This window comes from Mytilus californianus, unplaced genomic scaffold (assembly GCF_021869535.1).
Source record: "Mytilus californianus isolate M0D057914Y unplaced genomic scaffold, xbMytCali1.0.p SCAF_21, whole genome shotgun sequence".
NCBI lineage: Eukaryota > Metazoa > Mollusca > Bivalvia > Mytilida > Mytilidae > Mytilus > Mytilus californianus.
The window spans coordinates 6,778,228-6,794,491 of NW_026262670.1; the positions used below are offsets into that span (position 1 = coordinate 6,778,228).

The 16,264-nt window shown below is 34.0% G+C and overlaps 1 protein-coding gene across 7 annotated transcripts in view; it reads left to right on the top strand.

Annotated features, from left to right (window-relative positions):
* The window catches only part of LOC127731874 (ankyrin repeat domain-containing protein 50-like), a 109,447-nt gene that overhangs the window by 78,429 nt on the left and 14,754 nt on the right, over positions 1 to 16,264 (top strand). For 5 of the 7 annotated variants that reach the window (XR_007995860.1, XR_007995859.1, XR_007995863.1 and 2 more), the window contains 2 exons: positions 5,242 to 5,339; positions 9,925 to 10,038. The gene's annotated coding sequence lies outside the window, so the exon portion shown is untranslated. The remainder of the gene's footprint in view (positions 1 to 5,241; positions 5,340 to 9,924; positions 10,039 to 16,264) is intronic. The other 2 variants (XR_007995864.1, XM_052240743.1) reach the window with 1 other exon arrangement.

Genomic DNA, 16,264 nt, shown 5'->3' on the forward strand with positions numbered 1-16,264 from the left:
CACGATAAAAGAGATGCAAAGGATACATTAGGGACATTCAAAGTCACCAGTGAGACATTCACATGAAGAAAAAAAGCTATACAGTTGTTTAGCAGTCACTTAACCATGAAAATGAGGTCAAGGACAATGATTATATGACAGACGGGAACTTCGTGACACAAAGGATCTATATACAAAGTATGAATCATCCGATTCCTCTACCCTCTGAAATATAAAGATACAAATGTGTACAAATATTTATTTGTTCAGTGTATGTTCACTGGTGTTAATATGTCTTTTGATTGAGTTAAGCCATTTCAATTAATATTTTATAGTGTGTCTTTCTATGTTGTGATGTTACACTATTGTTTCAGATAAGGGTGAAACTTTGGTACCATTAAAACGTTTAAACCCACTGCAATTGTTTGAACCTGTCCTAAGTCAGGAATCTGAATTTCAGTAGTTGTCGTATGTTGATGTGGTTCATAAGTGTTTCTTGTTTCTCCTTTTTATATAGATTAGACCGTTGGTTTTCCCGTTTGAATGGTTTTACACTAGTAATTTTTGGGGCCCTTTATAGCTTGCTGTTCGGTGTGAGCCCAGGCTCCGTGTTGAAGATCGTACTTTGACCTTTAATGGTTTACTGTTATAAATTTTGACTTGGATGGAGAGTTGTCTCATTGGCACTCATACCACATCTTCTTATATCTAAATAGTTAACAGTGTTGCCGACGCCACCATCAGATTGTATGCTGTATTCCTTCGCATTCTGCGACTTGCTTCAAATGCGATTTTAAAATGAAACAACTGAAATTAGCTCTCTAACCTAAACCTGGTCGGTGGGCTTTCAACTTAACAGTAGACAATGAAACGTAATAGCTACTGCTAGCTTCGGCATTTTGTTTATGTTGTTTCAATCTGATTAAAATTCTGATCTATATTAACATGATTAACTTGCGCACTCGTATATATAAGCTCATATGAGGATAACGAAATCAGAGATCTATATTTTAATTAGATTGATGTTGTTTACAACCCTCTTTTTGTAGATAATCTTTAACTTCATGTCAATTGTAGGCCAATTTATGCTCAATAAGGCATATATAAGATTGTAAGATGGAGTGATTAACATTTTTTAACATTTTTTGTTTTCATATATACCGGTACTTTAACAGAAACCCTCCCTCTTTTCCACCGTTTGCAGTCTTTCTTATTTCTATAAAGGAACGGTATACTCAGACCTGCTAATTCAATCCATTCTGCGATAGTATTACACCAGTTTTGGAACTAAGTACAATTTTATGTGCTTCACCACTTACCAAACGAAAATTGGATATTTTCCCAGAAAATCATTACAAACACCTTCTATCAAAAGATGAAAAAATAACATGTTGGCAGGGCAACTTATAAATGTTAATATCTAAAAAACATCTCTAGAGATCACTTGTATCGAATCTTATGTAAAAATTCCAAATTTGAAAATTTTAATAGGTCAGGGTCATTGTTATTTAACAGCTGAATGAAAATTGTAAATGTGCACCCTATAAGTACAAATGCCAATCTCGAACCATATTTGGCAGCATAAATATCAAATAAGTCCTTAATATAGAAACTATAGTTATAATCCTTTGAATTATTCGAATTTATTTTGCTATAAATGCATATATGTAGGGGCGGCCAGCTGTCTAAACTTGACTCTGCGTTTTCCTTGAAATTTTAGATTTGACCTTTGACCAAGATTTAAGAAAATCGTGACCACTGTAGACAACGACGACATCAATATTTCGACGAGTCTTGTTCTTCTCTTTCCAATGATATGAAATACAGCCGTGTGATATTCCGTTAACCCAAATCGATCAAAGGAGTAGGTCCGGTAAGGGCCGATTTTGGCCTCAAATTTCAGGTTCATCTGATGAAAGATTTTGGACACTTTTTAAACACTCAAGTGTCTACTTTAGTAGATTCAATTAGTTTATCTGAAAGATTTGGGCCGATTTAGTCACCAAAGACGCTCAAATGCAGGCTTAAATATTAAAAATCTCTCAATTATGCCATAATATGTCACTTTTCAGATAGTTTTTGTCAAAAATGAAAGTGGCCGCATTCGTGTTCATCCTCGACCTTTATATATGATATGTATTATCATCAAATACAACTTACATTTAAATATTAAGAATGAACACGAATGCGGCCACTTCCATTTAAGACGAAAACCGTCTAAAAATTAACTCAAATGCTAAAATTGTGAAGATTTCAGTAATTTAGCATGACTTAATGATGCTAGTACCCGATACATGTGCATTGTATTGTCAAAAACAGCCCATATTTATGTAACAGAAGTATTCTTCTTTCCAATAAATAGCTAAAAGTTTACATTTTAACAACTTTGTAAAACTGCTATATTTTGGGGCCAAAAAGGGGTCTTACTGGACCTACTCCTTTGCTGACTGGGCACCCTACTAAATCACGGTGGGTAAGGTTGTCCTTCCAGAGAGCGTTCTGTGCTGGTGATTCGGTCCTGACTGGTGCTGGTGATCATTAAAAATATGTAAACAAAGACGAAAATGACGAATTTTGACGTTTTCTCGCATAAAAAATGGAAGGAAATAGTTGAGATGTTTTAATTTTGTTTCTTATTGGTTCATAGGCAAACAATTACAAATGTGACCTTCTAAACTGTTTCAGTAAGCGTAACACAAAAGTGCTCATTTTTAGAAAATCTAGAACTGAAAAAAAAAAAACAAAAATACTCCTGGAGTCCGCTTTCTATACCCAAATCCACACGACAAAATTATTTTGTGAAAAACCTGTGCAATTTATTAAAATTGTGCATTTTCTCAGTTTAAACATGTCCTGATTCTGTGCTGGTGGGTCCTGTCATTGTGCTGGTGGGTCCTGATACGGTGCTGGTGATTTTGGGAAAATAATTGGTTATATTTGAAACAAACGTTACAGAATCAATAAAATTGGGCAGATAATTGTATTCAATCGGATTTGTGACTCCTATTTTTACTTTTGTGCATCCATTTGGCTGTTTAATAAGCGTTTTCAAATAATCGTAACTTATATTACATAAAAGGGCAACATCTTCCGTCCAATATCAGATGAAAATATATCTAATTAGAATAGTTTTATTTAAGATATTAAATGCCCTTAAATTGATGATTCTCTACATAATATGCTAACTAAAACAGTTTTAAAAGGTGCTTAAGGTTAAGCGACATGTATATTATAACAACAATAAACGTTTGACTGGTTTATTTCAGTTAAATATACGAGGTTAGATGATCTTACTACTGGTGCCTCTAATTTCTTCCTAAATATATACACTGTTTCCAATACATTTCGACTGGATAAAAAAAACGACCTAGACTTGCTTTTCATACATGACTGATAAAAACTTACTAGAATGGAACAAGATGTGAACAATTGCAAGTCAAAGTATGACCTTCAACAACGAGCAAAAACCATAACGAATACTAGCTATAAAAATCACGGTAAAAGATTAAATAATTAAGACCTTCGGCCTGATTTAAAATACAACTTTGAACAAAAAACAAACATGACAGATAGCAAGCATCGACAAACACTGGTTTTGGGCACTCGTGACAGGGCTTAACATGTTTGTTTGCGCTCCACACCCCACCCAACCCCTCCTCCTTTCCTCCTTCATTGGTAAGTGGTGTAACAACACAACACTTAGCACACAAAATAATAACATAAAGACACAAATTATTGAACCACGAGTACTCGCAGCTACTGAAAGCTAGTTCAACTAATAGATAAACCATGTTCTCTTAGATTAAAATCTCAATCGGTACACATCAAACAAATTTCGCAAAACTTAAGTTTACATTTTAATTTTTGTTTTAGCAAAACTTTAAAACTGTGCAGTGAATCTTGTGCTCACAACAGTTATTGTCATAAATATGTATACATCAGGCATTATAAAGGCATGTGGAAAATACTAAGCAGTATTTTACAGTTCAATTTATTGATCATAAAGGGATGGAGATTGCATGGAGGTTAACATAGGATAAGAAGAAATTGATAGTATTTTTGGCGAAAGACTTTAAACCTTCTTTGCATTAAATTCTGAAAGTTTTCTTGTTGCTGTAAATGGTAAAATCCTCAACAAAATCTCAATAATTTGTTGGAATGAATAAAGGTTTTAAATCAAATTTTCATGGACTTTGATCCATTTTTTTAGCTCCCACCGTGACGAGCCATGTGAGCTGTCTGTATCCTGTTGCACCTACCGCCCGTAAACTTTCACATTTCCATCTTTTTACCCAATTCATACGTGACAGGATTATTATCCTAGTAACCGGTGTTTCCAATGTATCGAACATTTTAAGTTAAAAAATTCCACAATATTATATTCATTTTGTGTGTCAATTTGTTTAAACAAAAAAAAAACTGCAAAAACTTCGAATACAAGAGAGTATTTTTTTTAAATGTCATTATTATCTGTCGATTTCTAGATCTATGCATAGTATTTATTTCAGATGGTATGGATTTCACACCCTGGTGACCCTGCTCCCCTCCATATATTCATATTTATCGTCCTTCCCTACGCATATATCACCCTGCTCAGTCGCTCCGTAATTCTCGTATCACGGCTTTGAGACGTGAGCAGGCATTATCAGCGACGTCACAATGTCTGGGGAGAAGTTATCAGCGACGTCACAATGTGAGAGGAGACGTTATCAAGCTTGCTTTCATCAAGCGTAAAACTGTCTTAAGGAGGGGGAAAAGACCAGTTATAGAACGATAAACAGATGATCGGTTTTTCTTCGTATAGATATCGCAAAATATCTGCCGCTCGACACAATGTGAAGCCTTTTCTCTCGTTCGCTCACTCGCCAAAAAAGGTTCACATTGTGGCTCGCGGTTGATATTTTACGATATCAATGTGTAGAAAACCCGATAATCTATACATATATATAAATAAACTAAAGGCTGTAATTGGTATGTTTGCATTTAAAATGATTCATTGCAACAAGAATATTTGTATTGAATGGAAACTGTGTGGGTCAAAATCTTGTATTGCTGATAAATGTTGTTGAACCAAGTTTCGGCATCTGATCTGAATTTTCTGAAAAGTGCAAGGTAGATAGACATTGGCCTGTTAAATAATTTAACTCGGTAAGTTTTGCTCTAACCATGCTAACTGCTTGAACTTTTGCGATATAAACTAAAAACTCGAATACATTTTAACTAACAGTGGTCATGTTTGTTGATGAATATTGTTTTTCCTAGATTCACTCAGGAAAGTTCATTTGGTAACATTTGGTCAAGCAATTTCAGAGAAGATTTACGGACGCCAAGTCAATAGCTCACACGGCCCCTTGATACAGGTGAGCTTAGAGCGTAACGGGTTGATAACCAGTTGAAATTAAACCAAGTATTGTAAAGTTTGTATATTTGGATTGTTTAAAACTGTTTTTGTGGCTTTTAAAAGTTAAATGTAGGTGTATAATTTAAGATTTTTTGCATCTTATATACTTGTTTATACATAATTGGTAGTATGAAGCTACGAGATATTGTAATTTTTGATCATTTAACAAAACAGCCGATTTCAGTAGGTGCAAATACTTCTGGGTTTTTAAGATGCATAAGCATAAATTCAACTGAAAAAAAAACATGCACGAAAAGATAAAATATTGATCTTAAAAAGCATTAATTAGTGGCCTTAGGTTTTTAAAGATATCAAAAAAAGTAAACGGTCATGATACATATTCAAATTCATTTCTGAATAGTATAAGGAAAGTACTTCAGTTAACTGTTTATGTAGAATTTTTGGCAGAATTAGAAAGTGGTGAAAATTCTAAAAAGGCTATCATTATCCCTTATGGGCCAGGAAATACTACCGTGTCCCCTAGACGGTATCATGTTGTTTTTCATCCGTATCAATTGGAGGCTTTAGTACATAACACAAATTGTCCTGTGATAAAGCGCGGTCAGATCGGATCAGGTTATTCTATGCAACAAACTCAAGACGGATACGGATACGACAAAATTCCGCAAAAAAAAAACATCACGAATTTTGAATAAAAAAAGATTTTGACTCGGGTGCTTTTTTATGGGTCGGTCGGGTTAAGGCAAACCAACCTATTCTTTTTTATGGCCCTATATCTACAGTAATAAATTCAGATTGAGAAAATGGAAATCTTCTTGATCTATGTGAATTGACAAAGTATGAACATTCTGTTGGGTATTTTAATTTGAGATGATTAAGCATGTTACTCTACTTCTCATATATATGTTAATTCCATTCACATAATTTGCATTTCCCGGTTTTTGAGTCGGAATTTCGTCTTGATTATGAGAAAACCTTTCACGATGGAAGTGGCATATTTACGCAATATTAAATCAAAAATGAAATAATGAAGTAAACAGTAAAATTTAATCAGCTTATAATTGTTCAAAATACATGCATGTTCATAAGTGTTTCTCGTTTCTGGTTTTTTATATAGATTAGACCGTTGGTTTTCCCGTTTGAATGGTTTTACACTAGTAATTTTTTGGGGCCCTTTATAGCTTACTGTTCGGTGTGAGCCAAGGCTCCGTGTTGAAGACCGTACTGTGACCTATAATGGTTTACTTTTATAAATTTTGAATTGGATGGAGAGTCATACCACATCTTCTTATATCTATATGATAATTATGTTTACTTTAGATCTTGCCGCAAGCTGATAGACAAGTTGTATTTGTGCTAATTAATTTTTTAAAATTGGAAGGTTTCCAAGGTAATTGAAAAGCAATCAATATACTGGACAATGATCTGTCAAATTAAGTAGCAAGATGATTATTTAAAAATTTGAATATAATGACTGCAATACACAGTTTATATATCTAATCTATTAAAATTGAAAAAGGTCTCGTTAACCGGTTATTATTTTTGGTATTCAAATCCAATATGGCTGGATCACAACATCGACAATGCTTTGATTAATATTTTTAATAATTGATTATAAATATTAGATTAAGAAAATTAACTTTTCAAGAAAATAGCTGAGTTTTTTTTTGTATTATAAGGATACTGGTATGTCACAGTATAACAAGGTTGAGTGGTAAATACCCCAGTTTATTAAATGAACTACAATGTACATGTAATTGTTAAAATTATAAAAGGGGAGATAATCAAGAGCTAGCTGGTTCATTCTAGTAGGTTGCATTACACCAGTGCTTTTAATTCCTTTTTAACATGATAAACATATTTCATTGAGCAACTGTTCAACAAAAATAGCATGACCTATTTACAAAATTAATTGCTTGTTAGAGTAAAAAACTAATAAACATTGCAATCATTACAATATAAATTGCATATAAAAATAGAGTTGTTAACTAAAAAATGAGCTGTATGAATGAAAGATTGGAGACAGGGTTCTCAATAAGGCAGTCAATGAGTCATGAAGTCATGAAAACTATCTAGACTCATTTTCAAAACTGACAAGCCTAAAGATGCTCAAGGATTGTAAAATTTTGTAGATCAACTAAGCGAACATACATGTATCACCATTTTATAGCAAATTTGAATGTCTAAAAATTATCTAAATTTGATGTCATTTCCGTGCTCTTTTTTATCATGAAGACTAAAACGATAATTATGTAGCAATAAAATTTCTTCTCGCAGTTGGAACTCGCCATGGTCATTAATGACGATTCCCTGGACTCCCCTTCAAAAGTCCTTTGTCAGAACCCTAGGTCTGTGTCAAACAGACAGCAACCAATCAATGATAGAGGTCAAAATGGTATTCAACAATAGATTCCCTGGACTCCCCTTTAAAAGTCCTTTGTCAGAACCCTAGGTCTGTGTCAAACAGACAGCAATCAATCAATGATAGAGGTCAAAATGGTATTCAACAATAGATTCCCTGGACTCCCCTTTAAAAGTCCTTTGTCAGAACCCTAGGTCTGTGTCAAACAGACAGCAATCAATCAATGATAGAGGTCAAAATGGTATTCAACAATAGATTCCCTGGACTCCCCTTTAAAAGTCCTTTGTCAGAACCCTAGGTCTGTGTCAAACAGACAGCAATCAATCAATGATAGAGGTCAAAATGGTATTCAACAATAGATTCCCTGAACTCCCCTTCAAAATTCCTTAGTCAGAACCCTAGGAGGTCTATGTAAAACAGACAGCAACCAATCAATGAGACAGGTCAAAATGGTATTCAACAATAGATTCCCTGGACTTCCCTTCAAAAGTCCTTAGTCAAAACCCTAGGAGGTCTATGTCAATCAGACTGCAACCAATCAATGAGACAGGTCAAAATGGTATTCAACAATAGATTCCCTGGACTCTCCTTCAAAAGTCCTTTGTCAGAACCCTAGGTCTGTAAAACAGACAGCAACCAATCAATGAGACAGGTCAAAATGGTATTCAACAATAGATTCCCTGGACTCTCCTTCAAAAGTCCTTTGTCAGAACCCTAGGTCTGTAAAACAGACAGCAACCAATCAATGAGACAGGTCAAAATGGTATTCAACAATAACAGTCAGGGGTACTACTTGTACAAGTAATTTTTATTTACTTGAAGAAGTAAATATTAATATACTTATATAAGTAAATTTGTAGGATACTTATACAAGTGTATTTTATTTACTTGTATAGGTAAAAAAAAATTTGGCTTAGTTATGTCCCTTAGACATTCAGATTTTTTTACTTATACAAGTAAAAAAGTCATCCTATCTTCTTTTCTTGAATTCTCAACACTTCTTTGCTCTAATAGAATTTTTGATTGTCTGTCCTTTGCAGATGTCTTTACTAATTATTTAAGCGTAATTTCATGGACAATGAAAATCTCATTTGTCTGTTATCTTCAGAACACTGCTCATTTACAAGCCCCCAAGGGGCAATTTTTGAAGGCCTTGCGCAAATACTTTAGATCTTTATGCAATCAGTTTCTTTGTTGAATTAATGAGATGAAACATTGAACTCTTAACAAAAAATTATGAGCTAACCTGAGAAAAATTGTTAAAGGGATGTTTTACATCTCAAAACTTGAGAATTTTTGTGGGATTGTAAAAAAAATGTACTTATACAAGTAAATTTTTGAGAAAATTAAGGGGAGATTATTCAAACATTATAATTAACTTATATAAGTTTATTTTATTTACTTCTTCAAGTAAATAAAGATTACTTGTACAAGTAGTACCCCTGACTGAATAAATTCCCTTGACTCCCCTCCAAAAATCCTTAGTCAGAACCCTAGGAGGTCTATGTAAAACAGACAGCAACCAATCAATGAGACAGGTGAAAATGGTATTCAACAATAGATTCCCTTGACTCCCCTTCAAAAATCCTTAGAACTCTAGGAGGTCTATGTCAAACAGGCAGCAACCAATCAATGAGACAGGTCAAAATGGTATTCAACAATAAATTCCCTTGACTCCCCTCCAAAAATCCTTAGTCAGAACCCTAGGAGGCCTATGTAAAACAGACAGCAACCAATCAATGAGACAGGTCAAAATGGTATTCAACAATGGATTCCCTGAACTCCCCTTCAAAAGTCCTTAGTCAGAACCCTAGGAGGTCTATGTCAAACAGACAGCAACCAATCAATGATAAAGGTCAAAATGGTATTCAACAAAAAATCATTGTCTTGATAAAATTTTCGGGCCTCGGTGGCTGAGTGGTCTAAGTAGTCGACCTACTGTTTCACTAGCCTGTCAACACTGAGGTTGCGAGTTCAATTCCCACATGGGGCAGGAGCACTTGACTCCAATCTTAATTCACAAGGATTGTCAGTTTTTCTACCGAAGGTTGGTGGTTCTCTCCAGGCTCTCCGTCTTCCTCCACCAATAAAAACTGACTGCCACGAAATAGCACAATTGTGTTGAAAGTGGCGTTAAACACCAATCAGTCGATCAATCAATTATAAAGTGTTATTATTATTTCTATTTGAAAAAGAAACATTTATCTGTTTATATTTCCAGATTGAACATCTGTTATTTGTATTTCATCCTTGTCCAGTCAATTAGATAATTGTCCAGTCAATGTAAACCTTGTCCAGTCAATGTGAACATTGTCCAGTCTAGTTGCTATTATAGGTAAGTGTACATTATATGTGAACTATATGTAGGACCATTTACTACTGAAATTTGTTTGAAATGTAAGAGTGTCTCAACTCTAAAAGGGAAGATAATCAACATATAGTTTTTCATTCAAAATACTGCAACATTAAACAAGACACAAAAAAGCCCAAAGAATAATTACAAAATTATATTCCTACAAATATAGATTGGTTGAACTTCAGCATTGAACTTGTGCTAAATGAAAAAAAATGTGAAAAATGATCTGCAAATAAGTTTACATGGTCGAAATCGTCAGACGACTCCTTATTGGAGTTAATGCCCCCTAATGAATATTTTTGTCATTTTTGCATTTTTGCCTTATATCTGAAAAAACTATAATAGATACAGGGCTCACACTACTTCAGAATCATAGGGAAAAGTGACTTCTCTTTTTGAAACTGATAGGGAGAAGTGGTGAGATTTGAAAGAGAAGTTCTCCTTCGTGCGTGGCGCTACAATGTTTGGTTTTTACTATAGTATAAGGGGTTATATGTAACTTATATCTGAGTATACAATTAAAGAAACAGTTCAATTTCAAAGATATTTAGGTTCTTGTGAGAAACTACCAACTAAATATCTAGCACTAAAAAGAATTTTTTTTTATGTCAGAAAGGAAAAGAAAGTATAATATATCAATTACAATTCAATTAAAAAACTATTCTGTTTATCATATGCATATTTATGAAATTCAGTGCTCATCAAAAAGATATATAAATTTAACAAAGTTAAGCTGGATCATAATATATTGATATTAGTAAATTAGTCCTGGAGTTAAGCTACTTTAATCAATAAATTGAAACAACCCAGATACATGGAATTATATACATTAATCAAGTAGTTCAAAAGTCTGTTAATGCGTGTGGAATGTGTAATTTTTATACGACCGCATAATTTTTTTTGCGTCATAATGCTATGATGTCGTCGTCGTCGTCTGCATCGGCGTCAGCGTTGTCTGAAGACACATTTGGTTTCCAGACAATAACTTTAGTTTAAGTGAATGGATCTCTATGAAATTTTACAAGAAGGTTCAACACCACAAAACAAAGGTTGGGATTGATTTTGGGGGTTATGGTACCAACAGTTTAGGAATTAGGGGCCAAAAAGGGGCCAAAAACAAGCATTTTTGTAGTTTCCGGACAATAACTTGTGTATAAGTGTATGGATCTCTCTGACAAAGTACCACAAGGTTCCATATCACAAAGGGAAGGCTGGGATGGAGTTTGGGGGTAATTGCCGTAAACATGCAGGAATGGGGCAGAAAAGGGGCCAAAAACAAACATTTCTCTAGTTTCCAAACAATAACTTGTGTTCAAGTGTATGGATCTGTCTAAAATTGTACTACAAGGTTCCATACTACAAAGGGAAGGCTGCGATTGAGTTTGGGGGTAATTGCTCCAAGGGGGGGGGGGATTTTTTTTCCAATTCTTTTAAGGAGTTCATATTTTTTTTTCAAAATTTTTCAAATTTCAAATTTTTGAAAAGTTTCAAGAAGAAATCTTCATTTCACAGTATTGCGCAATAGTTTTTTTAAGATCTTTGACCACATTTATTTTTTGTCAAAAACCTATGTTATGTCAAAAATTGGATCAAAATCCAAATTCAGACAGTATCAAGCTTGAATATTGTGTCCAAAAATGCCCCAAACTGTTCAGGGTTCGACCTCTGCGGTCGTATTAGGCTGCGCTCAGCAAAGCATTTTTGTCGAGCCTGCAACTTTTGTCGCAGAAAGCTCGACATAGGGATAGTGATCCGGCTGCTACGGTGGCAGCGGCGTTAGCTAACTTCTTAAAAGCTTTATATTTTAGAAGCTAGAAGACCAGGATGCTTCATACTTTGTATATAGATGCCTTATGTTACAAAGTTTCCGTCTGTCATATGTCCAATGTCCTTGACCTCATTTTCATGGTTCAGTGACTACTTGAAAAAAAAGTCAACATTTTTAGCTCACCTGGCCCAAGGGCCAAGTGAGCTTTTCTCATCACTTGGCTCCGTCGTCGTCGTCCGTCGTCATTAACTTTTACAAAAATCTTCTCCTCTGAAACTACTGGTCCAAATTTGACCAAACTTGGCCACAATCATCATTGGGGTATCTAGTTTTAAAAATGTGTCCAGTGACCCAGCCAACCAACCAAGATGGCCGCCATGGCTAAAAATAGAACATAGGGGTAAAATGTAGATTTTGGCTTATATCTTTGAAACCAAAGCATTTAGAGCAAATCTGACAAGGGGTAAAATTGTTTATCAGGTTAAGATCTATCTGTCCTGAAATTTTCAGATGAATCGGACAACCCGTTGTTGGGTTGCTGCACCTGAATTGGTAATTTTACGGAAATTTTGCCGTTTTTGGTTATTATCTTGAATATTATTATAGATAGAGATAAACTGAAAACAGGGGACCAATTTATCAAACTTGGGCTGAATTATCCTTAAGGTATCTAGTATAAAGTTTGTGTTTTTTTGTCTATCAAAAAACATGACCGCCATGACAAAGAAAATAAAACATAGGGCAAAAAAAAAAGTTTATGGCTTATATCTGAAAAAAAAGCAGTTAAAGCAAAACTGACCTAAATAAAAATGATAAGCATGTAAAGATTTATCTGCCACAAAAATTTCAAACCAATGGGACAACCCTATTTGGAGTTATTGCCCCTGAAATAATAATTGTTATTAAAGTTTCTGTTTTTCGATTTTATCTAGAAAACTATTAAAGATAAAGAGAAATTTCAACAGCAAAAATGTTCAGCAAGTTTAAAAAAATCTACAAATAAGTCAAACTGAACAAATTTGTAAATTAATCCCTTATTGGAGTTATTGAAACTATGATAGAGAGAAACCTTTAGTGGCAAAAATGTTCCACAAAGTAAGATCTACCAAAATTATAGGAGCTAGGTTAAAAGTGTAAACTGTAAAAATTATCAGCACGACAAGATGTATCCACCCTGAAAATTTGGTAAAAACTAACCACTTGTTTTTGCCTCTAAACTATCTATTTTAGAATTTACAGTTGGTGGCTGCTATCATAAAAACTATAGGAGTAAGGTTAAAAGTGTAAATTGCAAAAAGGGGCAACACAACAAAATGTATCTAACCTAAAAATTGGAGAAAAATCTGTCACCCTGTTTTAGAGTTATTGCTCCTGAAAAATCATTTTTATACGACCGCAAAAAATTTGCGTTCCTATATTGCTATCACGTTGTCGTCGTCCGAAGACATTTGGTTAAGTGTACGGATCTCTATGAAATTTAAACAAAAGGTTCAATACCACAAAAGGAAGGTTGGGATTGTTTTTGGGGGTGATGGTCCCAACCAGTTTAGGAATTAGGGGCCAAAAAGGGGCCCAAAACAAGCATTTTTCTAGTTTCAGGACAATAACTTGTGTATAAGTATTTTGATTGCTCTGAAATTGTACCATATGGGTCAATTCTACAAGTAGAAGGTTGGTATTCATTTTGGGGGTAATAGCCCACACCTTTCAGGAATTAGGGGCCAAAAAGGGACCAAAACAAGCATTTTTCTATGTTTTCAGACAATTACTTGTGTTTAAATGTATGGATGTCTCTTAAATTGTACCACATGTTACAAAAAGAAAATTTCTTCAAATATTATTTTTTTTGGAGGGGGGTAAACAAAAAATATTTTTTGGGGGGTCAATTTTTTTTCCTCAAGATTTAATAAATTATCAATTTTCCATTATTTTTTTGGAAGGTGGGTAAACAAAAATTTTTTTTGGGGGTGGGGTCAATTTTTTTCCCTCAAGATTTAAGAAAGTCAATTTTCCAAAAAAAAATTGGGGGTCACAATTTATTTTGCTAATTCTTTGTATATAGTCTGAAAACAGATTTACTAAGTATTGCGCAACATCACAGTGTATTGCACAACAGCAAGAAATCTTCAATTGAATATAAATTCAAATCATATAACCAATTTCAAGTTCTTTGACTACATTTATTCTGTGTCAGAAACCTATAATGTGTCAAATATTTAATTACAATCCAAATTCAGACCTGTATCAAGCTTGAATATTGTGTCCATTTTTGCCCCAACTGTTCAGGGTTGGACCTCAGCGGTCGTATCCAGCTGCACTTGCCAAGCACATTTATTAAAAGTGTTATCCTGTTATTGATAAACGTGTAGGCCCTAGGTTAAAAGTGTAAATCACAAAAATGGTCAGCTTGACAAGATTTTATAACTCTGGAAATGTTGAAAAAAATATGTAAACCTGTGTTTTTGAGTTATTGCCCCTGAAAAATACATTTTTATACGCCCGTCAAAATTTTGACGGGACGAATTATGGTATACAAATGTCGTCTGTCCGGTGTAAACATGTTGACCGTAACTTGAGAACAAGAAATTTCATGAAACTTAACATAGTTGTTTCTTATGATGGTCAAACGATCTGTATACTTTTTGGTGAAAATAAGATTAAAACGTTTTGAGTTTTGGGACTTAGTAACTAAAACAGGTGTGTGTTTTTTTTTCACATGTCGCGCTGTATCTCAAAAACAATTTATGATTATTGCTTAAAACTTACACACTTCTTAGTTATATTAATCTTAAGATCTGTATACTTTTTGGTGATGATTCAAAATTTTATTTTAGAGATAATATTGAGTATTTTGTTAAAAAAGGGGGAGGGGTTTTTCACATGTCGCGCCGTATCTCAAAAACAATTTATGATTATTGCTGAAAACTTTACACACTTCTTAGTTATATTAATCTGAAGAATTGTATACTTTTTGGTGACGATTCAAAATTTTATTTTAGAGATATTGAGTATTTTGTTAAAAAAGGGGGATGGTTTTTTCACATGTCGCGCCGTATCTCAAAAACAGTTTATGATTATTGCTTAAAACTTTACACACTTCTTAAGGATATTAATCTTAAGATCTGTATACTTTTTGGTGATGATTCAAAATTTTATTTTTGAGTTATTGAGTATTTCGTAAAAAAAAGGGGGAGGGGTTTTTCACATGTCGCGCCGTATCCCAAAAACAATTTATGATTATTGCTTAAAATTTTAAACACTTCTTAATTATATTAATCTTAAGATCTATATACTTTTTGATTTTGATTCAAAATTTTATTGTTGAGACATTGATTTTTTTTTTTTAAAAAGGGGGGTTTTCACATGTCGCACCGTATCTCAAAAAAGATTTATGATTATTGCTTAAGATTTTAAACACTTCTTAGTTATATTAATCTACAGATCTGTATACTTTTTGGTTTTGATTCAAAATTTATTTTAGAGATATTGAGTTTTTTGTAAAAAAGGGGGTTTTCGCGTGTCAGGCCGTATGTCAGAAACTATTTATGATTATTGCATAAAAATTCACACACAAGTCTTGAAGACGACAGGCGTATCATGCGCTCATGGCGCAGCTGTTTTTTCCATTTTTTAGCTCACCTGACCTGAAAGGTCAAGTGAGCTTTTCTCATCACTTTGCGTCCGTCGTCCGTCGTCCGTCGTCCGTAAACTTTTACCAAAATCTTCTCCTCTGAAACTACTGGGCCAAATTTGACCAAACTTGTCCACAATCATCATTGGGGTATCTAGTTTAAAAAATGTGTCCGGTGACCTGGCCAACCAACCAAGATGGCCGCCATGGCTAAAAATAGAACATAGGGGTAAAATGTAGATTTTGGCTTATATCTCTGAAACCAAAGCATTTAGAGCAAATCTGACATGGGGTAAAATTGTTTATTAGGTCAAGATCTATCTGCCCTGAAATTTTCAGATGAATCGGACAACCCGTTGTTGGGTTGCTGCCCCTGAATTTGTAATTTTAAGGAAATTTTGCCGTTTTTGGTTATCATCTTGAATATTATTATAGATAGAGATAAACTGTAAACAGCAATAATGTTCAGCAAAGTAAGATCTACAAATAAGTCAACTTGACCAAAATGGTCAGTTGACCCCTTAAGGAGTTATTGCCCTTTATAGTCAATTTTTAACCATTTCGTAAATTTTTGTAATCTTTTACAAAAATCTTCTCCTCTGAAACTACTAAGACAAATTTAACCAAACTTGTCCACAATCATCATTAGGGTATCTTGTTTAAAAAATGTGTCCGATGACCCCGCCGGTGAACCAAGATGGCCGACATGGCTAAAAAATAGTACATAGGGTAAAATGCAGTTTTTGGCTCATATCTCTGAAACCAAAGCATTTAGAGCAAATCTGTTGAGTATAAAATTGTTCATT